This window comes from Rattus rattus, chromosome 15 (assembly GCF_011064425.1).
Source record: "Rattus rattus isolate New Zealand chromosome 15, Rrattus_CSIRO_v1, whole genome shotgun sequence".
Taxonomy (NCBI): domain Eukaryota; kingdom Metazoa; phylum Chordata; class Mammalia; order Rodentia; family Muridae; genus Rattus; species Rattus rattus.
The window spans coordinates 17,191,390-17,215,135 of NC_046168.1; positions in this window are offsets into that span (position 1 = coordinate 17,191,390).

Below are 23,746 nucleotides of genomic sequence, written 5' to 3' on the forward strand. Positions count from 1 at the left end.
TCTCTACATGCTCCAGAGGGAAGCAGGACAATGGGTAGCGAAGGGTCAACTTTTAAATGCAGCCTGTTCCAGCATGCACCCTGGGAAACTCATGGAGATGAAATGTTAAATGACTGCGAGCTGCAAAGGCATCAGAATTGGATTTTTGCTCTTTCTGCCTCTTTTGACTCTTTCTTTGATCCCTGCTGGCAGCATGCTGGGTATGTGTAAAAACCACAGTTCATAGATACCATTCCTATTGGGAAAGCAAAAGAAAAGCTGGCCCGATGGGCAGTAGGTTTTCTTCTCTGAAATATCCAGGGGAGCTAAAGTCAGAGGATCCTCCAAAAAGACAGGGGCAGACCCCTTCTCTGTGGGTCATTTTATTTGTGCTCTTTTGACCGAAGGGTAAGTAGATAATCTTACATAGAACACCAAGCATAAGGAAACGTGAACTCATTGGCAGATTCCAGAATAAGCTTACTGCCCCTCTGAGCAGAAATTAGACCTTGGGAACAACTGGATATAGACTAAGAAGGTGCTAGAAAAGTGATTAGCAGAAATTTTGCCATAAAAATCCTAGAAGTGTGAAAGGGAGATTTAGGCATAAAGAAAAAATTCAAAATGCAATGTAGTTGCTTGTAAGAGAAGCACATAGAAAGATTTTTTTTTCAATTTTAAACTCTTTTTTTTCTTCATCTTTATTAAATTGGGTATTTCTTATTTATATTTCAATTGTTATTACCTTTCCCGGTTTCCAGGCCAACATCCCCCTAACCCCTTCCCTCCCCTTCTATATGGTTGTTCCCCTCCCCATCCTACCCCCATTACCACCCTCCCCCCAACAATCCCAATCACTGGGGGTTCAGTCTTGGCAGGACCAAGGGCTTCCCCTTCCACTGGTGCTCTTACTAGGCTATTCATTGCTATCTATGCAGTTGGAGCCCAGGGTCAGTCCATGTATAGTCTTTGGGTAGTGGCTTAGTCCCTGGACGCTCTGGTTGGTTGGCATTGTTGTTCACATGGGGTCTCAAGCCCCTTCGAGCTCTTTCAGTCATTTCTCTGATTCCTTCAACGGGGGTCCTGTTCTCAGTTCAGTGGTGGCAAATACACAAAAAGATTTAAAAAGAGCCCTGAATGGGTTACAGAAGGCGACATACGAGGCAAAGAAAAATATATAATGACTCCTACTATTGTATCTATACGGATTCCCACCAGCTTTGAGTGTTTACCTCAGAACTTTTCTGCTTCCATATACCTCTTCAACATTAGCCTGGTGTTGGTCTCTATTCTAAACCTTGACTGTGAGGTTGAAGCTTGTTCTTCTTTAAGGAGATTCATAGGGAGAAAACATAGGTTTTGGCAACTGAGGGTACTGACGTTGATGTGCCATTAGTTTGGGCTGCCATTTTCAAGAACCCAGGATGAAATGGCTTAAAAACAGCACATTGTTACTGTTTATAATTCCTGAGTCTAAATATCTGAGTTCAGGATCCTATCGTAGTTGGTTCCTTTTGGGCCCTCTGTTGCATTGCAGGTTATTATATAGCCTTGTACCCTTATATTGATCATAAAGAAAGATAGATAACTCCACATCCTCTACTAATAGAAAGGAAGCCCCATTCATGAAAGCTCTCTCTTCATTTTTGTAGTTGCTTCCCTGTAGACTAGCTTCCAAGTACCATCAAATTGATTTCAATCCAAGAATTTAGAGGAAAGGGAAATGCTGAGTCCACTACAGCCACTCTTCTTCCTCTTACCTTTCTTTGACATATTGAGTGAAAGGCTCACCAGGACACTTGGCTTTCATGTTACTTACATGTAATATGCTTACATAGTTGCCTATCAGGGGCCTGGGCAATGACACATCACTAGTTTCCACAGAGAATTCACGGAAACTTTACTAATTGTCTTCATTGTACATTTTTGCAAAATAAAAGGTCAGGAACTCAGGCAACCAGGTAATAGGAAAAACCCACAGATGGGACAAAAAGCAGTTTCAGATAAGTGTGAAGCTGTAGTTATTTTTTCATATAATAAAAATTGCAAATTAGTGTGGTTTAAATTTTGAAAAAAAGTATACAATCTCAGAATATTACCTGAAGCAAGTCATGTAAACACATCATAAAATGTCCCATCTCTTTTTCATAGTCATGTACAGTGTTCTTTGCTTATGAAAACAGTTCTACAAGATTGATACTAATACACCACTAGGTTGGGTTACATTTATAGTATGGGCCTGCCCTAAACATTCCTGTAACTTTCTCTAACTTTTCTCACACTGATAATTTGCTGCTAGGCTTTTGATATTTGTTGAATACTTTTGATGATCATTACCTATATTTTATCCCTGATAATTCATTTTTCATGAAGAATGTTAATTTCTTCTGCTGGAGTATCTGACTGCCTTTTGTCAGAAATCATGTAACTTAGAGATATTATTCTGGTCATGATCTCCTGAGCTTAGAATGATGGAGATCTTATAGGACTGATTGGGTGATTGAAGAGTGCCAAGACTATTGTTTGCCAACGTCAAGGATGGGCTGGATGATATTTTGGAGGAGTCAAAAGCAAAGAGAAGAAATTTAACGGACATTCTGTAGCTGGAAGGAGCAGAAGAAGACTGGGGTCAAAGTGATTGGGCAAGTCTGAGGGTCAGAAACTGCATACAGCATTTAAGACACAGGACATTCTGAGGGAGAAAGAACAAGAGATGTGGGGAAGATAGTGTGGTGTGCACATGGAGTGAATGTGGTGCAATGACGAGTTTGGTTATTAAACTCTGGAACTGGTGTTTGAGGTAAAGATCACGTGTTTTTTTGTTTTTTTTTTGTATTTTTTTTTATTAACTTGAGTATTTCTTATGTACATTTGGCAAACATCCCTTCCTCCCCCTTCCTTATGGGTGTTCCCCTCCCCACCTCCCCATTGCCGCCCTCCCCCCCGACAGTCTAGTTCACTGGGGGTTCAGTCTTAGCAGGACCCAGGGCTTCTCCTTCCACTGGATCACCGTGTTTTAACAAAGCTGTGGAGGGACGGTTGAGACGGGGAGAAGTTACCTAATGCATAAAAAAAAAAATTCCAAACCAGTTAGGTCACAGAATGAATCTGAGGAGAAACAGACAGCGAGAGAAAAACTGGATATTTAGAGTAGGAATCTAGATTTGGCCAACATAAATACAAATAAAAATATCAATTAATTTTGAAGAAAATAAATAATGAGTGTGATTTGATTATAAATATGTCCTCAGTATCTGAGATATAACAATGTTGGTGGTATGCTCATTTAAAACTATTCAATAGTGCATAAGTATTTCCTCAATGGAATTCTTCTTGTTTATGAGAAATTTAAAGTCAATTTGTATCAATATTCCATAGGACAATATGACTTTGCGATTGAACACATTAGGCTCATAGCTTCAGCCTGCCTGCCCTTAGTTCTATGAGGACATTCATATTGCCAGTTCCGAAGATAGGGTATTATTTGAAATGGAAACGGTTCTATGGTAATATCATAGGTACAAAAATATCTGGTCTTCTTTTTGAAGGTACAATATCTGTTTGAAGTAATCTACTGATTATTGATGCCATTCATATGTATCATTCCATAAAGAAATAGTTATTGAGTACACATCATGTCCATAGTAAGAACTAGGTGAATGTGTTAGCAATCTTCGCTGTGCAGTGCAGTACCCTGGCCTTCTCAGAGTGGCTGCCAAGATAAAAGGTTTATCTTGCTCAGGGGAATTTAATTGTTTACATTTACTTTATCATTTTTCATTTAAGGAAATCACTCTCCCATGAACTTAGAAAGGTTCTATTAAGCCTAATGTTAAAGCCAGTCTTGAAAGGAGTAATTAAGTAGGTACATTTTGAAAACCTTTCTTGCTAATAAATAATGTACCATTTATTATCCTTAACTAGGTCATATTCTTCACAAATCATGCAGGTGTTCTTTCTGCATTAGCACTGAGCAAGGGTGTCCTTCCTGCTTCCTGAACCGCCATTACCAACATTCAGAGACTGCATTCATATGTCCAATATTTTTATCCTGCCCTTGTGTCTTCCTTTGAAGGTTGTATTATGAAGAAAGGCACAGAATCATTTAATAACTTCCAGTTTCCTGCAGCAGAAAATTTTCACATAAAGTTCAATACTCTCTGCCACAGTTTCAGCATCTTTACTCATAACCACAGTTCTTGTCTCCATATCCTATGGCAAGGAAGTGTGCTTGAAGGACTACTGGTACACATTGAGTATCTACCTTTGACTGGGATTATAAGAAGGACCCTGATTCTGGAGGTGAGGTAGAGAAACACTTTGAGCTGATACAAAAATCAAGTCCTAATGAAAGTCATTCCAATACTCTTTAGCATAGTCTGGCAGGGGATATGCGGGGTAGGCATTTCTAGGACTGAGGTATTGAGAGCCGGCCTCAAGGTCCAAGGTTCTTGGTGCCCTTGAACTCTGAAGAAATGGAAGTCACAGGGGAGATATTACTTCTCAGGATCTATTCAGGCTGTGGGGCATGGAAAGACTAAGTTTCCAAAGCCAAGGATAAATGAGAGGTTCTCCATTCTGTCCCACTATCAGAATAAGCACACTAGTAGTATTTCATAAACCATCTTGATGGGAAGGCAGACACTGAGAGGGCTGGTACATAATCAAGGACTGAGACATGGATATATGAAACAAACTGTAATTAGTACTGAGGTATGCAGTATCCTTGATTAATCTTAATATTGTTCTGTAAAGAGTACAAAATTTAAAATTCCAAAGAAAATACTGCATTTTTGAAGAAAATGTACAGCGTGCACTGGAAAATAGCCACAGGTTTTTTTTTTTTCTTTTCAGTTCTGGAAATTATTTAGCATTTTTCCTTCATATCCTAGGCAAGCACTCTACCACGGAACCCCATTAATCCCAAGCCTGTATTTTTAACATGTTTATGCAGTTGCTTTGTTAGTCTAAAGAAATGGACACCAGAAAAGATCACGTGTGCTTGTCATCCCTGGTCTGAGGCCAATCCAATGTTGTCTCCTTCCTTGAAAACTTTTAATATCACCTATATATTTTTTCAGTTCCCAGAGCCAGTTCCCAGAGTGGTCAATGAAACCTGTCCAGAGATACTTGAAACAAGGCCTATATGATCATAACTATGAGATTGAATAGAATAGTGGCTGCCCTCCCATAAATTCATATTTTAAATTAACTGTTGAACATGGGGTCTGAGAAAGCTGTGTACATCTCAGATTTGTATAGTCTCAGGATAGCTCTTTATCTTGTGCATTCTCTGAGGTGTCCTTTCTTTTTACAGATAATAAGCTATATCCTCCTGTAGCCACTTATATGGGGACATATTCTGTGGTGTAGATGTTTAATTCATGGCCTGATAGTTTATTTATGGATAAACTGTAAAGTGACTACCCTAATCTGAGCTCTTCCAAAAATAGCCAATATGTCTCTATTGAAAAGTAAAAAGTAAAATAAATCAAATAGGAAAATATTTTAGTAGTAGAAGTGTTATCAACTGACATTAATACCCCTTCACTGAAGAATAGCCTTCAAAGTATCAGATGGCACCAGATATGCATCCAAAGAAGGAATAGCAAACAATCTTACCCAGCAATGATGTCTATGAACCGCATTAATGGCCACCAGGGCACAATGACCTTAAGAGTGCAGTAGTGGTACAGCGCTTTAGACATCACCAAAAGCTCTAATTAGACTTAAAACCTGTTGAACAAGAGGGAAATTATGCTTGGTACAGGAAATCTAGCTAGCTACTCAGTGCTAATGTAGTCACTATTATTGGATGAGAACCTCTAACCACTGATTGAGCAAAGCAGAATAACCATAACAATAGTGTATAAACCTACATAAGCCTTAACAAGAAAAAATTAATGTGTAACATTTAATCTCACAAATCTACACGATTGCAAGTTTAAAACCAGCCTGGCTTATATAGTAAGCTTAAAGTCTGCCTATGTATATAGTAAGACTGTGTTCCTAATATTTATACATTCATATATATATGTATATGTGTGTGTGTGTGTGTGTGTGTGTGTGTGTGTGTGTAGCTATACTTAAATTTGTAAGAAAAATCTGAACTTCTTATCACATTTTTATTTTCAATTATCTAAAGAGGTATTTGGTTGATTCCATTCTCTCGTTCCAAACTGTGGCATCTACTGATGTCAGTCACTCTCATGCTCCTTTCCGTAGTGGCTGCTCCCAGAATAAAGGCTTGACCTAGCTTAGAAAATATACTTGAAGAGATACCTGGAAAGTTAATGGAAATGCAAAGTTTTCTTCGCCTGCATGAACAGAGAAGAATACAATTTTGTTTGACCAACTCTTTTCACTTGAGGAATCCTCTGAAAATGGATACACATGATTAAGCATGATTATACCTGTTTACAGGAACACTGCACAGAATACTGTGCTTCTGTGGAATTACCCGAAAATCGTATCATGATTTACTGTGTACATCCAGTTTGGGTTTTACATATATGGTTGACTCAAGGCTCTGTTCTCTCCATTCAGAACATGGAGTCACAGTGTCAGAGCTGAAAGTACTTAAGTGATGAAACAGTGTTTCTTAAACTTTTATCAGGAATCACAGTCAATGGTGACTACAATTAAGGTTCTGTAAGCTCCACCTGGGAAGAAGCTAATGGGGCAGTTTGTGGGGAATGAGAATGTTTCAGATATAGTAACAATAAAGTTATTTTCCTTAAGGTTAGAATATTCATTCACAATACGGGTATAGACATTTATATGTTAATTTTATTCATAAACTTTCTAACTGACCAAATCAACCAAAACATTTTCTTGATAATTCAACAGGTGCAATACACTTTCACTAGAAGCCTAGAAGTTTTGAGTGTTAAACGCCTAAAATTTGTTTTGAAAATCATTAAGCTTCTTTATAAATAAATTCAGAAATGGTCACCATATTCATTTATGTATGTTTCTCTCTCTCTCTCTCTCTATCTATCTATCTATCTATCTCTATCTATCTCTATCTCTCTCTCTTCTATAAAATGTTCCTTCTTACATTGCCTCAGTTGCATCTTAGCTCAGAAAGCAAGGATTTTAGTGCCTAACATTTTATTACCCAAAACATAATAAGGTAAAGCATTTAGAGATAGGTTTCCTCATGCACAGGAGAAGTTGGCACACTGATGTCTACCAAACATTAATGAAAAAATTTCAGGATGGCACATTAGATGAATAATATTTTATGTTAGTGTATTATATGGACTTACATTGTTAGAAAGTACATGTTAATCAATGCTAGAGTTAACAAGATGATAATATAATTCTTTATGGAAATAAAAACTCTTAATATTTGTATGATATTAAAAAAATACCAAACAACTGAATTGTTTAGAAGGACAGTATTTGGAAAGACAAGATAGAAGCAGCTATAGAAGGATTGCAGGCAACACAACTTCTGACTTCTAAATACACTGAAAAGTGATGATTACCCAAACAGCATATGCATGACTTCAAAATGAGTTCAAAGACCAATGAAACAGGATAGAAATTTCAAATCAATTTTCAGATAATTGATACCTCAAAGCAGTCAGGAGTATGGAATGGAGAAGAAATAGTCTTTTACGTGAGTAGTCCTAGACAAACTACATGTTCACAGGAAGACTGAACCCATAAACAAACAAACAAATAAGCACAAACAAAAAGCCTTAAAATGGATTACAATTAAAGTGCAAGGCACAGAATGATTAATGTACTTGTGCAATCCATAGCGGAAATGTTTCATGGTGTTGATCCTGCCCAGAATTGTTTTGATATTAATTCCCTAAATCATCATTGATAAAGAAAAGTCAATGAGTAAAATTATATTAAATTATAAAACTTCATGACATATAAAATAATTAACAGAATGCAGAAGTTGCCCCCATATCAGGAAATATATTTTCAAGCTATACATGTGATGGAACACTTAATGATCCGAATATGCGAAAAACTTAAAAATCCCAGTGCTCAAGAGTAAGTAATCTAATTTTAAAATGGAGGAAGGAATACAAACAAATATCTCTCAAAAGAGAACATAAAATGGCCAAAAGTTTAGGCAGAATGTTCAGTATCACAAGCCATCAAGTAAATGCACATCAAAAGTCACATTAAATATCGACTTAGCCAACTAAAGTGACTAGCATCTAAAACATAGAAAATTAATTTTAAAAATTCTCCTATGAATCTGGAAACAGAAAACCAGATTCTTGATGGGCACATAAATTAAGGAAAATGTACAACAGTTTTTCAACATAATGTGATATAGAAGGACGAATGATCTAGCAGTGTTATTCCTGGAAATACAGCAAGGACTGAGTGCTGCATGTTCAGAGAACGCTTGCACTTCCGTATTAGTACAAACATCTTATAGCAGACTGCATGGACAATCACCAACTGCCTGCTGATGAGGAAGTGGATGACTTTACAAGTAAAACCTGTGCACATGTGCTCGAAGAGATATGCACAGAATTTCTTACTCTGTTCCTCACTTCCTCTTCCCCTTCTCTTCCTCATTCCAACTCTCTTCCTCTCCCTTTCCCTCTCTCTCCCTCCCCCTCTCTCCCACCCCATCTGTCTCTCTTTGACTGTCCTTTTCTCTGTCTATCTGTCTGTCTGTCTGTCTCCCTCCCTTGCTCTCTCTTTATCTCTCTGTCTCTCTGTCTGTCTCTGTCTCTCTGTCTCTGTCTCTCTCTCTGTCTCTCTCTGTCTCTGTCTGTCTGTCTGTCTGTCTCTCTCTCTCTCTCTCTCACACACACACACACACACACAGACACACACACAATTGAATGTTGCTCAGGCATAAAAGAAAATAAAATTTTGTCTGTTGTAGACAATATAATGTATCAATGATAAATGGTATGCTGACTAACAGGGACAATCTGTCTTCTCCAGGGAAGAGCCCCCTGATAAAGTATTCAATACCAAATACTAAGTGGTCATACCAAATGGTCAGCTCTATCTATCTATCTATCTATCTATCTATCTATCTATCTATCTATCTATCTATCTCTATATCTAATATGTGTATATGTATGTATGTATACGTGCACATGCATACATAGGGACAAACAGTAGCTTACACTGGTAAGTAGAATATTAACACATTGGCGGCATGTGGGGCCAAGTTCAGGTGTTGACACACACGTTTCTGGAAGAGAAGCTATTGCTTCACTTTCCCAGACTCCAGTGTCTTTGGGTCATTCTTGGCTTGTTGCTCTAACATTTTTGTTTCTGCTCTCAACATAACTTGACCTCCTCTTTTGTACTTTCTTATAAGGACATTTGTCATTGGATTTCAGGCTCACCAAGATAATCCCAAATGATCCCCTTAAGATCCTTAACATAATTACATCTACAAAGACCATTTTTCTAAATCACTGTTAACATTCACTGGTCCTCAGATGAAGACATGTGTCTACATTGTTGAGTGTACTGTTCAACTCACTTCATCAGTGAAGGCTGTAAATACATAGTCTATAATACATGAATGGTTTGACTAAATAATAACATTAAAATATCTTTGAGGTTGAAGATAGCAACTGTGAAGATATGTGACAAAGATGTAAATACTGAAAGGTATGGGCCGATTACACTATTGACAGAAGACCCAGGAGGTTGCCTAATTTACAAAGAGGACCTTTATAAAACACTATATCCCTTGATAATTTCACACACACACACACACACACACACACACACACACACACACACACACACACATATATATATATATTATCTTGATTACATTCACTCTTTGTCCTCTCACATCCTCCTCTCTTTCCCACTCACCTTGTCTTCCCAGTACATCCCCCGCTGTTTTCATGATTGCTGTTGTTTTATTGTTGTTTTGTTTTGCTTTGATAATCCACTAAGTTCAATTAAAACTGTTCAAATAGATGTGGCAGTCTCTACTGGAGCATAGGCAGTGAACCAATGGGCACACTACTGAAAAAAATTACTATTTGCCCCAATAGTCATTAACTCAATGATATCTAAGAATATAATAAATGGAGCTTCAAAGGTGGAGGACAAGAACAAAGAACTTAATTAACCTAAACTTGATTTAAACATAATGAACTATACACAAACTAGCTAACCCAAAAATGTCAAGAGGAAAGTATATTCCCTATCCACATTTTACCTAGAAAAGAGCCAGGCAGAGATATAGAAAAAAAAAAAGAAAAATAAAAGTACAGATTTTCAGTAAAAGTGAACTGAATAGAACATTAGAGCGATCATTCACTATGATGGAGTAGGACTTGTCCTGGGGATATAATACTGTTACAGTGTATGAAAATCAATAAACATGGTCCAGCAGATCCACAGAGTAAAAAGCAAAAAGCATATGGTCATTTCAATAGATTCAGAAGAAGACCTGATAAGTGCCCAAGTCCTTTAGACAAAACTCTCTACAAATTAGATACAGGAGCACAAGGTCACATATGGCAAACCCATACCTAAAAACCCAAGGAAGTGAAGAAGAGGAAACTTTGTTCACGACCTGGGAAAAGACAAAGGTTCTCATATTAACCATCTCTATTTAACATGGCATTGGAAGTCCCATCCAGACAAAATAATGCAATTTCCTCAGATTGGAAAGGAAGTAAACTATTCCACCTCATAGGAGGCATAAAACTACAGATGGTAAAAGTTAAAATATGTTTAGCACTAAAATATTTCAAAAGAATTTTCAGACTCAAAAATCAACATTTGCAAGTAGGGAGCATTTCTTCAGACTAATAAGGGACCTGTGGAAAGGAATAAAGTGGCTACAGCCACAATAGCCACACGGTAAAGTGACTCAACTCATTTAGATAGTCAGACCACATATTACTTTATTTCAAGGGCCAACGCAAGCTGCTGCACTCCAAATACAAAGCTAATGGATTTTCTTTAATGGGTCTTCTATTAATCTTGATTTTATAGAAACATAAATAATTTGTATATTTCATTAAAAAGGTAATAGAACTAACAGTTTATAGCAAAGATTTGATTCTTGGGAAGCAAATTACACATACAGTGTGTAAGTTGATGAGTGGTCCTTAATTCTTGAAAGAATTACTAGTCATTTTGTTCAGGGGGACAGTCAGATAGGTTCTATTTTTATTACAGACATCATTGGACAAAGTCACATAGTGTTTGGAAGCCATGAGAATATGACATGGGTGATGGTAGAGTTGTATAAATTGAAACATCAATTTAATGAATGAACCTTTGAAAACAAGAAAAATAACTGCACAAATGATATGGTCATGGGCAATGCACCCTTCTCTACCACTTTGGAGAATGAAAGTGTCTTCCCCGGGACATGGAAAACGGCTCATCACGTACCATACTTTTTGAAAAGCTTAATGATCAGATCCCCAGCACTACGAAACTGTTGGGTGAGCATAAACACCCGCCTGAAATTCCAGGGCTCAGAACTCAGATACAGGGAGCCCTACATTTTTCTAGATAGCTAAATTAAACAAATTAGTGTGCGGTTGGTACAAATGAGAGACTCTAATTCAATAAAAATGATGGAAAGAGATTATGAAGTCACCCAATATCAGGCTTTGGTCTACATACACATGCTTAAACTAGTATACATGTAGCTGGACACACATAAGTGGACCCATACAAATATAGGCATGCATACACAGACATAAACGCAACACAACGCAACACACACACACACACACACACTCACACTCACACATACACACACAAAACGTGAGGTTTTAAAATAAAAATAACATAAATGGGAAGGTACTTTAGGACATTGTTAGGCTACATGAACAGTTTTTTTTTTAATATACTGCCTATACAAAAAATCCTTTAAGCATGTAAGAGTGTGTAAGGCAAGATTTTCTTCAGCTAGTGTGAGTGGTAGCAGTTCAGGGTGATCTTCCCAGCTACAAGCAGAAAAAACAAACAAACAAACAAAAACACAACAAACAACAAAAAACTTAATTTGTCATGTGGAGTTCTCTTTACATGTTATTCCTTTCTATCAAAGCATCCACATCCTTAAACCAAGTAGGAGAAAAAGAGTCTAGGACAACTGTGTTCCAGTTTGGTTTATATTGCTATGAGAAAACACTGATCACAACCAACCTGTGGAGAAAGGGCTTATTCTCAGCTTATAAGCTTCACTCCATGAATGAGGAAAGCCAGCTCAGGTACTCAAAGCGTAGCTTGCTGGCTCGCTCTCAGCCTCATGTTCAGTTTCCTTATAGAACCCGGGCATACCTGCCTGGGATGGTGCTCCCACACTGGTCAGAACACTTCCATTCCAACTAGTAAAAAATAAATACACTTACAGAGTTGACCACAGACCAATATAATGGGTTTAGTTCAGTTGAGGTTCCTCTTCCAAGACGTGTCAAGTTCACAATCAAGTTTAGCCACAACAAAGTGGCTCAAAGCAATTATGACAATATCAAGTTTTTCATCCTGACGTTTTACTTAATTAAAACTCAGCAAACACTGTGGTGAGCAGTGTCCTGGCACCTCTAGAATGTGAACTTACTTGATGTCCATAGCACTCTTACAAAGCAGGTATTCTTTACTCTCATCATGTGAAAGTTAGGACTGATACAGAGAATACTTGGGAAGTAATCATATCACTTACACAGTGACCTCAGTTCTTTTGCTATGGTGTTCTTTGCTTGTCAATTTACTTCATTGAATTGTCAATGTGCTTCAGAAGCATGGGGAAGCTAAGACCTGACTGTTTAGCACACAATAAACAGATCTGATAATTTTACGATTTCCCTTTGAAGAATATTGTTGGACTAGGAAAATCCCTCTTTAAAAACAGGGCCCAGTCGTTCAAAGCTCTTATATAAATGGGCTTGAGGCGAGAATCTTGAGAAAAATAGAAATGATTTGAATTTGTATGTGTGAGAAGAAAAAGAGGTTGAGAAAGGGATTGAGTTGATTTGTCTGTTAGCCAAGAGCTGTATTGATCCAGGAGTAAGCAGTGCCACCATAGCAAAGCAGGTGCCACCAGGCAGTGTACTGAGAGCCCAAAGTAAAAAAAACAAGATGCCTACTCAAAATGCTGTGTGGGCAAGGGATAGTCTACACCCAGAGGAATAAGGGTTAGTGAATAAATCACCTATCCCATATGAAAGAAAATGTGGTTTAAAAAAAGGAAGGCACATATAAATTCAGTGACTTTGGGCTACTTGGTAGTGGCTTTCTTTTTCTTGGTAGGAAAGTGACGATGCCAGATTAATGTGTGACATGGGCTCAGGCTGCATCTAGCCACCAGGATGCATTCATATCCTTCTCACCATATTCTGTTTTAGGCCTGGATGCATGTATATTCAAAATGCTGACTGGGAACCAGAGAAGACATGTTTGCAACCGGGTTAGACAAATTATTGGAAAGGTGCTTTCTGTCCAAACATGAGAAGCTGATTTCAGATCTCCAGACTCTACATAAAAACCTTGGAGTTGATCCATGTATGTATATATAAAGACAGATGAAGATAAGTGTATCCTAAATATTTGCTGACTAGCTAACCTCATTGAAACAGTGAACTTCTGGTTCAGTAAGAGAACCTACTTAAAGGCAGTAAGGCAGAGTACAATACCCAAGACACCTAATGTCCTTTCCAGTTCTGGTTTCTTCTTGTAAATGGGTGTGGTGTTTCACATGCATGTAGAAAACGCACACACACAGACACACACACACACACACACACACATACACAGAGAGAGAGAGAGAGAGAGAGAGAAACAGAGAGAGAGGGGGAGAGAGAGAGAGGGAGAGGGAGAGGGAGGGGGAGAGGGAGAGGGAGGGAGACGGACAGACAGAGACAGAGAGTCAGAGAGATACAGAGAGACAAAGAGAGACAGACAGAGAAGGGGGAGGAGAGGAAGGTATATAAGATAAGCAGGATATTCAAATATCTGGAAGAGTAAAAGTGGAATAAATGATTAGCTAAGATGTATGAGGCAAAAAGACAGAAATTCATCTGATTGCCAAAAATGTAAGAAAATACAGCAAATGGAGTTCTTGAAAGATACCACAGGGTGGCAAATTCTGAGTCAGGTGTTTGTTAGTAAAGATTGGTAGCAATCCTCTGTTGGCATTGTGTGGGAAGACTTTCCGTGTTGTGTGGGAAACTGGATTAGATAATTTGTAGGTTTCCTTCCAACTATTAGATTCACTATTGCTATGTTTATTTTTCTCTGGGCATGCTGAGACATTGACGAGGCAGTCAATGAACACTCTTACATGAATGTTCATTGTCGAGCGTGAAGCCCGTGGATCCCAGGGTTGCCATTGTGCCACCTTTCTCTACCACACTCTGAATGTTGATCTCAAAAGGAAGTGAAATCCACAAGAGCAATTTCTCTCTAATTGCATAATTGCTGCATTTTAGTGTAGCACTAGTGGGGAAAAATGTCTTGACATCTTGAAATTTCAGTAAAGAATTACTTAATAAAGACTCTAGACTGAAATAATTGTTTACTTAAAACTGGAATTTACGGAAAAAAAAAAAACCTCCAACACTATTTCCTCCTTCCTACTGCCACATAATTAAATAATTTCACAATTAATTACTTTCAGGAGAGATAATTTGTTTTCATTAAAATATGTAAATATGCATCCCTTGCTGTGTGATTTTTTTTCTTTCTAATGCTTTCTCACCCACTGTTGTGCTGATGTTCAGTGATAAAGGTTTCCTCTTCAGACTTTAAATCATAGCCCTGGTCCTCTACTCCACAGCCTAAAAGAGGGAGAGAACTTTCCTCTTATAATACCACCTCCTCTGGACTAGATACCCACCATTCATTTTTTTCAAGCATCTTCAAAGTCAATTCCCACTGTCCCTTCCTGGCTCTGTTTCCCACAGTTCAAGTTTAAGGACCCAACTTACCTTACTTCAAGATTAATCAAAGCAAACACTGGAGTCAAGGAAATTCAAAGAACCAGTCTACTGAAGGAAAAGCAAAGTCACCCAGGTCTCTGGGTGCCTTAATAAGATTTAAGGGAATTGATTTCTGTGAAAGGCCCTATAGAAAATGTCCCTTTGCAGGACTTTCTTTTTCTATTTTTTAAACCAGAACCAAGAATAATGCTTACTGTATTCCTTTCTTTTTCATCTCAATACGAGGCATTGTCATCTACAAAGTTAATCCTTAGAAATCACAATCAAGTTACAAAAACATCCACTAAATGGCCCAACAGCTCAGATTATGCCTGCATTTTGTGTAGTATTACGTTCATAGCTATCCACTCATATAAATTGCTCGGGCTGTAATGTGGACACACTGGCAGGCAAATGTTTATATAGGGAAAGACAGTGAGGTGTTGGGCCTTCCTCATATATCTCATTGCTGTGTTGATATTCATTGTGTTGTTGAAACAGAGATGGAAGAAAAATTAACATTTTTCCCTCTCAGATCATTCAGGGTTTAATGAGCTCTGTTGAGTTTCTGAAAGATCACCACCCAGTAAGGCATGCCGGAAAGAACTAAACATGAGGGTTGCAAGTATCTGACACTGGTAAAGAATAGATAGATTTCTCATGGAGAACCTACCACTATTTTCTGATATTAGGGCATAACAATGGAATTAATCCTAAAGATATATAGCTATACCCAAAAGTTAACCTTCATCCGAGAAGTAGATGGTAATGAACGCATGTGACTACAACTGGATAATGGATGAGGAGTGACAGTTTATGAAACACAAAGCCATAGACAGGATGCCTTATCAAGGATCCTCGAGGATCAGTGAGCAAGAAGAGCAACTCTAAGACTCAGATGTGGTGAATAGCTCTGAGGAGAAAGGATTTTCCAGATATGACAGGATTGATGCAAAAAATAAATACACAGAGACCATGACAGCATGCACAAGGCCTATACAAGTCCAAGACTGATGAAATCCTAGAACTGTGAAAGGAAAGTAGACACAAAGCCCTTCACCCTAATAAAGAAGTGATTTGCAATGGATACACCTTCTGAAAATGAGGAGTATCAATTTGCTCTAATGGAGTGCCACTCAGCATATCAACTACCCTCTAAAGAGACCATGTGCCCAGAAGTAGTTGACCACTGCAATGGACATCATCCATTTTTGTATATTTTTTTGGTTTTATTTTAATTTTTGTTTACTTTTTGTTTTACTTGATTTTTATTATTTTCTTTTTGTTTGCTTCCTTTTATTTTCATAGTTAATGTTTATCTTGATTTTTAGGGTTCTTGGTGAAAGAGAGAGAATGAAAAAATTTGAAATAATAATAGGGAGTAAGAGAAACTGGAAGGTCTTGGGTTTGTAAGAAAAAGTTTGTGTTCAAATATAAAAATTAAAAATTTAATAAAAGGAAATGAGTTAAAGAAAAAAATTATAATGAATTATAAGGTTCATAGATAACTTTAGGGAAGGACTGATTACTTAAGTAGAAAGAAGGCAGAGAACATCTAGTATCAATGAAATCATTTCTTTCTTTTAGGTCCTTTTGTCAAATTCTATCTGAATGGGCAATAACACTAATGACATTATATGATTATTATAGACTCCAATATTATGAATAAAACATGTTGAATCTATCTTACAAGAAAGAGGGGAAGGGTGTAAGGAGAGAAAAAGAAGAAAGGAAGGAAGGAAGGAAAGAAAAAAAGAAAGAAAGAAAGAAAGAAAGAAGAAAGGAAGGAAGAAAATAGAAAAGAAAATGTCAGCGAGAAAGTTTAATTTAAAAGGAAAGAAAGAACAGAAGGTTTCCCAGACTATCTGACCGACTCAGAGATGTCTTAGTTCTTAGTGTTGGCCACTGAAGAGGCATGGTATGTGTGTCGCAGCTTAGGGTTCTCTGTTGGTACAGTACCTACTTCTATAAGAGATATGGTTTCTGTCCTTGGAAACATCTCTCTCATCTCCCTTTTGCTATGAAAGCAAAACCCCAGACTCCTATTAGTGGATGGTGTTTTCTCCTTTTAACACACACATGAAAGCAGTTGCAGGAGAAGCATTTTTCTGGAAATCAAAACAATCGCAGTTATTGTAGGCTAAAATCTTCTAGCTATTGGGATGCAAAACAACATCACAGTGGCTTTTAATTTATTTTGTGTCTAGTATAGAAATTCTTTAAATTTACCAGGAAAGGATAAACAAAAATAAACATACAATAAAATATTATTTGACCAAGTCAGGGAAAAGTGCTTATCTTTAAGTACAGAATGGCTAGGTACCACTAAAACCAATTTCTTTTAAAGACTTTTTCAAAGTTTTCAAAACTGACCATATACGGGAGAAAGGAATATATGACCAATACCACCAGAGCCAGCACAGCCCTTCTAAGCAAACACACGATGTAAATGAAGACCTTTTGAAAGCTGGTGTTGTTTTTTTTTTTTTCATAGAACAATTTTTTAAGGAGCTTAATCATTTGGTAGTTTTTAATCTGTTTTCTAAGGACCCTCTGGCAGGTTATGGCCTCTATCCCCAGGGCTTTAAGATGAAATGCTAACAGACCATTAACTGCTGTGGTCCTGCAGGCCCTCTGCACCAGGCCATTCCTTTGTTAATTAAAGAGACACCATCAAGGCAGCCAGGGTCTGAAGCCTGACCTACCTTGTGAGATCAGCTTGCAAATGTCTTTCGGCTGATTTATGTACAACAGAACTTTCAAATAAAACCAAGAAAAGGATACAATTCTTCTCTTTCCTCAACATCTATAAGAACACATGGCATATCTCAAAGTGGAATTGAGAGAAATCTCATTTACCTCACGTCATTGAAGAAGATAGTGCCAGAGTATAAACACCTCCAACCAAGGGAACCAATTGTTTAAGCTAATTATTTGAAAAGGGATATTTCATACTATGCAATACAATATGCTTCCTTTTCTTTCATTGATCTTTTTGTTTAGAAAAATAGAATCTATACAATATAATCAAATAAATAGAATGCATAAAATAAAATTTAATAAATTTAGTAAAACCTTTGTAAATTCCCTCCTATAGCAATTCGGTATATAGAAAAATGCTTCAAATTGTTTAAGCTGATTTTCATCTTGATTTTATGGTAATCACTATTTGATTTGGGGCAAAGGTAGAATTCTTAGAGTTCATTAGGCTCTGAGTCTAACCAAATTGTTGGGCACCAAATTAAGTGAGAGACCATGTCTCAAAAAATAATAGTAATAAAATAAAAAGTAAGGTAGAGTTTAAAGAAAGGGGGCACCCTAAATCAAACTCTGGGTTATTACACACACACACACACACACACACACACACACACACACACACACACACACACACACACACACTGGTTTTTACATGCACACAATTATGAGAATGAGAATAGTTATCTTAATCAACTGTTTCCAGTCAAATAAGATTTGGTATAAAGCTTTTGAGTGATGACTGATATTTTACATCATATTATTTTTCCAGGAATGCTGGTCACTTAACGTTTTGAAATTTATTTTTAAAATTTTATACAATATATTTTGTATACCTTCTCTCAAACCCAAGACTTCCCAGATTCTACCTGACTTCCTATGCACCCAACTCCATGTTCTCGCCCCCTACCCCATGGGTATGCATCTCAAAAAAACAAAACCAAAACCAAAACAATAACAACAACAAAACCAAGAAAACAAATACCAAAAAAAACAAACCCAAATCAATAAACAAGCGTGCACGCTCGCGCGCGCGCACACACACACACACACACACACACACCCCAAATGAACAAAGCAATCAATAGTCAGGCTGCAGTGGTGGACCACACCTTTAATCCCAGCACCAAGGAGGCAGAGGCAGGGGAATCTCTGTGAACTGGAAATCTGCCTGATGTCAAGATACAGTTCCACAACAGCCAGGGCTTCACAAAGAAGCACTCTGTCTCCCAAAACTATGACGACGATAACAACAACAACAACAACAACAACAACAACAACAGCACAAGAGTCTATTTCTGTGTTACTCATTTACTCCTCAGAATGAGGTCTACCCTAAAATGTCACTGATATATCAGTGTTGCTACACTGGAGAAAACTGACTTGATTTTCCATCTTACAACAGGTTTCAATGAGAGAACTTCTTGGTTAACTTCTTGGACTTTGCTTTACTTCTCTTTCTCTGTGCTTACTTGTTGTCTAGCTTGGACTTGCACCAGTCTTGTGCATGTTGTCACAGTCCCTTTTCATGTAAATGAGCCCTGTTGTATCTGGAAAATGCCATTTTTTGTCCACCCACAACCCTTGTCTCTTATGATTATTGTACCTTTTCTTCCACATGAATCCCTGAGCTCAGAGAGAAGAGACTTTATGAAGACACCATTCTATTCGGGGTCCAGTGATCCAAATTCTTTCAGTGTTTGCACAGGGTCCAGTTGTGAGTCTTGGCATCAATGTCAATATTCTAAGAAAACAATTCGATGTGTAAGGTTAAGTGATGAACTTATCTATAGCAAAATAAAAGTCATTCTATTGCTATATTCTTTTTATCAGGGCAATACAGTAGTTTTCCCTTTGGCCCATGACGTAATCTAGTCTTAAGATCTCAGCCATATTAACAGTTTCAATACTGGGTTCCTTGTGATTGAGTGGGCCTTAAATCCATTTTATAAATTGTTTGACTACACCCATAATAATATAGACACTATTACGCCAATATGACATTCAGGCAGCTAACTGCTGTAGCTTTCAGGGTTTGTAACTGGGTGACTTTTCTACTCTAGAAATATGTAAATTACCTTCCAGCAACAATGATGCTGGTTATTGAAGGTGAGAGTTCTGGTTGGGCATTTTCTTGGTTTCTTCATGGTCAATGATATAAGTACTTGGCATCTTCACTAATTGGTTCTTCATATCAGGTTGTATAAAGTAACCTATAGTATTAGAATTAGATTGTAATGTTTGGGGTGTCTCTGGGACCCCTACGGCTAAATGCTCAACAAGAGATAACCCATTGATATTCAAAGAACCAAAATCTTGTTAAACTTAACGTTTGTGAAGTTTTTATATTCCATAAACACATTAACAGTTTTAATTTATTCTGTTCAATTTCTTAAAAATAGTTTTGCTATTCTTTTCCTAACTTTTAGGTAGGTGCTGAGCTTTTTATTCATTTATTTCATTTTCAACCAAGGGAAAGGCAAAAATGTCCCTGAATAAATGGTTTAAGAACGTACACCCTGGCATAGTCACACAATAGGTCAGTCAGCAAAGAAATGAATATAGCATTGTAGCTTATAATATCATGGTTAAACTCAAGAAAGTTACACAAAATGAAAAAAAAGTTGGACATCAAAGAATAGATAGATGTGACCAGAGCAGATCCTGGCTACAGCACTTTGTACCCAGATCCCACCAAGAGAGAGCTGGTCTCCCAAGAGTGCTGACACATCTGAGAGCACAGGTGAGACCACCACTACTGCTCAGGGGGACCCGCCCGAAGCACTGAGGACATAGGACCCCAGGAGCAATTCTGGAACAGGATTCTCTGGTTTCTGTCTGTGTTAGGAGCTGGCCTGTGGTACAGCTCTCTATTCCCAGATCCCACTGGGAGAAACCTAGTCTCCCAGGAGTGCTGACACACCTGAGAGCACAGGAGACTCAAGCCACTCTCAGAGACAGCAAGACCAGCTAACATCAGAGTTAACCAGATGACAAGAGGAAAATACAAGCACCTAAAGAACAGAAACCAAGCCTATATGGCTTTATCAGAATCTAGTTCTTACACCAGAGCAAGTACTGGATATTCCAACACATGGAAAAGCAAGATTCTAATGTAAAATCACATGTCATGATGATGTTAGAGGCCTTTAAAAGGACATAAATACCTCCCTTAAAGAAATATGGGACAAGTGACTATAAGAGTGTAGGTTAATTTCTGGGTCTTCAATTCTATACCATTCATCTACCTGCCTGTCTCTGTACCAATACCATACAGTTTTTATCACAACTTTCTTTGTAATACAGCTGGAGGTTAGGGATGGTAATTCCCCCAGATGTTCTTTAATTGTTAAGGATAGTTTTCACTGTCCTGGGTTTTTTGTTATTCTAAATGAATTTTCAAATTACTCTTTTTAACTCTGTGAAGAATTGACTTAGGATTTTGATGGGGATTGAATTGAATGTAGATTGCTTTCAGCAAGATGGCCATTTTTACTGTATTAATCTTGCTGTTCCACGAGGATAAGAGATCTTTCCATCTTCTGAGATCTTCTTCAATTTCTTTCTTCAAAGACTTGAAGTTCTTTTCATACAGATCTTTCACATGCGTGTTTAAAGTCACACCAAGGTATTTTATATCATTTGTGACTATTGTGAAGTGTATCCTTTCCCTAATTTCTTCCTCAGCATGTTTATCCTTTGAGTAGAGGAAGACTACTAATTTGTTTGAATTAATTTTATATTCAGTCACTTTGCTGAAATTGTTTATCAGCTGTTGGAGTTCTTTGGTGAAATTTTTGGGGTCACTTATGCATATCATCTATAAATGGTGATACTTTGACTTCTTTTCCAATTTGTATCCCTTTCACATCTATTTGTTGCCTGATTGTTCTGTCTAGGACTTCAAGTACTTTATTGAATAGGAAGGGAGAGAGTGGGCAGCCCTGTCTAGTCTCTGATTTGGGTGGGATTGGTTCAAGTTTCTCTCCTTGTAGCTTGATGGTGGCTACTGGTTTGCTGTATATTGCATTTGCAATGTTTAGGTAGAGGAATTGAATCCCAGGTCTTTCCAAGTCTTAAGAGGCACTTGATCTTTGACAAAGGAGCTAAAACCATGCAGTGGAAAAAACAGCATTTTCAAAAATGGTGCAGGTTCCACTGGCAATCAGCATGTAGAAGAATGCAAATCTATCCATTCTTATCTCCTTGTACAAAGCTCAAGTCAAAGCAGATCAAGGACCTCCACGTAAGACCACTGAAACTAATAAAAAAGAAAGTGGGGAAGAGTCTCAAGCACGTGGTCACAGAGGAAAATTTTCTGAATGAAAGACCAATGCCTTATGCTCTAAGATCTACAATAGACAAATGGGACCCCATAAAAATGCAAAGATTTTTCAAGGCAAAACACACTGTCATTAGGACAAAACAATAACCTACAGATTGGGAAAAGCTGTTTACCTATCCAACATCTGATAGAAGGCTAATATTATACAATGGATTGCTATTCAGCTACTAGAACAATGATGTCATGAAATTTTTAAGCAAATGGATGGAACTAGAAAATATCATTCTGAGTGAGGTAACCCAATCACAAAATAACACACATGGTATGCACTCACTGATAAGTGGATATTAGCCCTAAATCTCGGAATATGCAACATACAATTCACAGACCACATAAAGCTCAAGAAGAAGAAAGACCAACATGCAGATGCTTCAGTCCTTCTTAGAAAGTGGAACCAAAATACTCAGAGACTGAAGGAAAGGCCATTCAGAGACTGTCCACCTGGGCGATCTATTCCATATACAGAAACCAATCCCAGACAATACTGTGGACACCAAGAAGTACATGCTGACAGGAGCCTGAATTAGCTGTCTCCTGAGAGGCTCTGCCAGAGCCTGACAAATACAGAGGTGTATGATCCTAGCCAACCATTGAACTGAAAACCTGGCTCCATATGGAGGAGTTAGAGAAAGGACTGAAAGAGCTGAAGGGGTTTGCAAGCCCGTTAGAAAACCAACAATACCAACTAACCAGACTCTCCAGATCTCCCAAGTACTAAACCGCTATCCCAAGAGAACACAGGGATAGACCTATGGCTCCATCTGCATATGTAGCAGAGGATGGCCTTGTTGGGCATCAGTGGTTGGTGAAACCCTTAGTCCTGTCAAGGATTGATGCCCCAGTGTAGGGGAATGTCAGGGGAGGTGGGAGGGAGTGGGTGGATATGTGGGAGGGGCAACATCCTCATAGAAACAGAGGGAAATAGTGGGTTCTTTATGGGAAACCTGGAAAGGGGATAACATTTGAAATGTAACTTAAAAATATCCAATAAGAGAAAAAGTAAAGAATAGATAGCAGAACTGTAACTCTTCTATCATTCAATAACAAGTTAAACTAACACAAGGTATTAATATCAAAGCTATGGTTACCATTATGAAATTATCCAGTTATTACAATTGTGGTTTTAGTTGTTTATATTTATACATTTTTATAAACTCATTATATGACATATTTAAAATCAGTGCATGGCAGCTTAGGTGAAATTTAACTTAGGATAAAATATGATTACAAGAGAACATGAATTACACGGTATGTTAAAGCAATTGTCACACATTATTACCTAGGTATCTTTTGTTGATATTAATGTTCTGTCCTTTATTTTAATCTGTTGTTTTTGGTCTGTAGTGGAGTGGTAATGTCAAAACTGAGCATGAGAATTCAGGGAAATGATGAACCTCTAAGTGACATTCATGCATAAAACTCATCTATTTGAGTAAATGAACTTGTTCACGTATTGAGTGAACAAAAGTACTTTCTTGCTAATATGAAGATGCCTTACTGTGATACAGAATGTTCTGACTGCTTGCAGTGGTGGAGAGCAGCTAGTTCACATCTGCATATGTCAGCTATGTCAATGCTCATGCATTAGCCATGTTTAAGAACAAACAAACAAACATCAAACAAGAAAGAAGGGTGAACCTCTTGCATATGAGACAGTTTAAAAATTTCTCATAACAGGAAAGATTTGGTTTTTATAATGTGCTTAATACTTCAGTATTTTTTTACTAGTATCTTTCATGCCAAAATTATTTAGTGA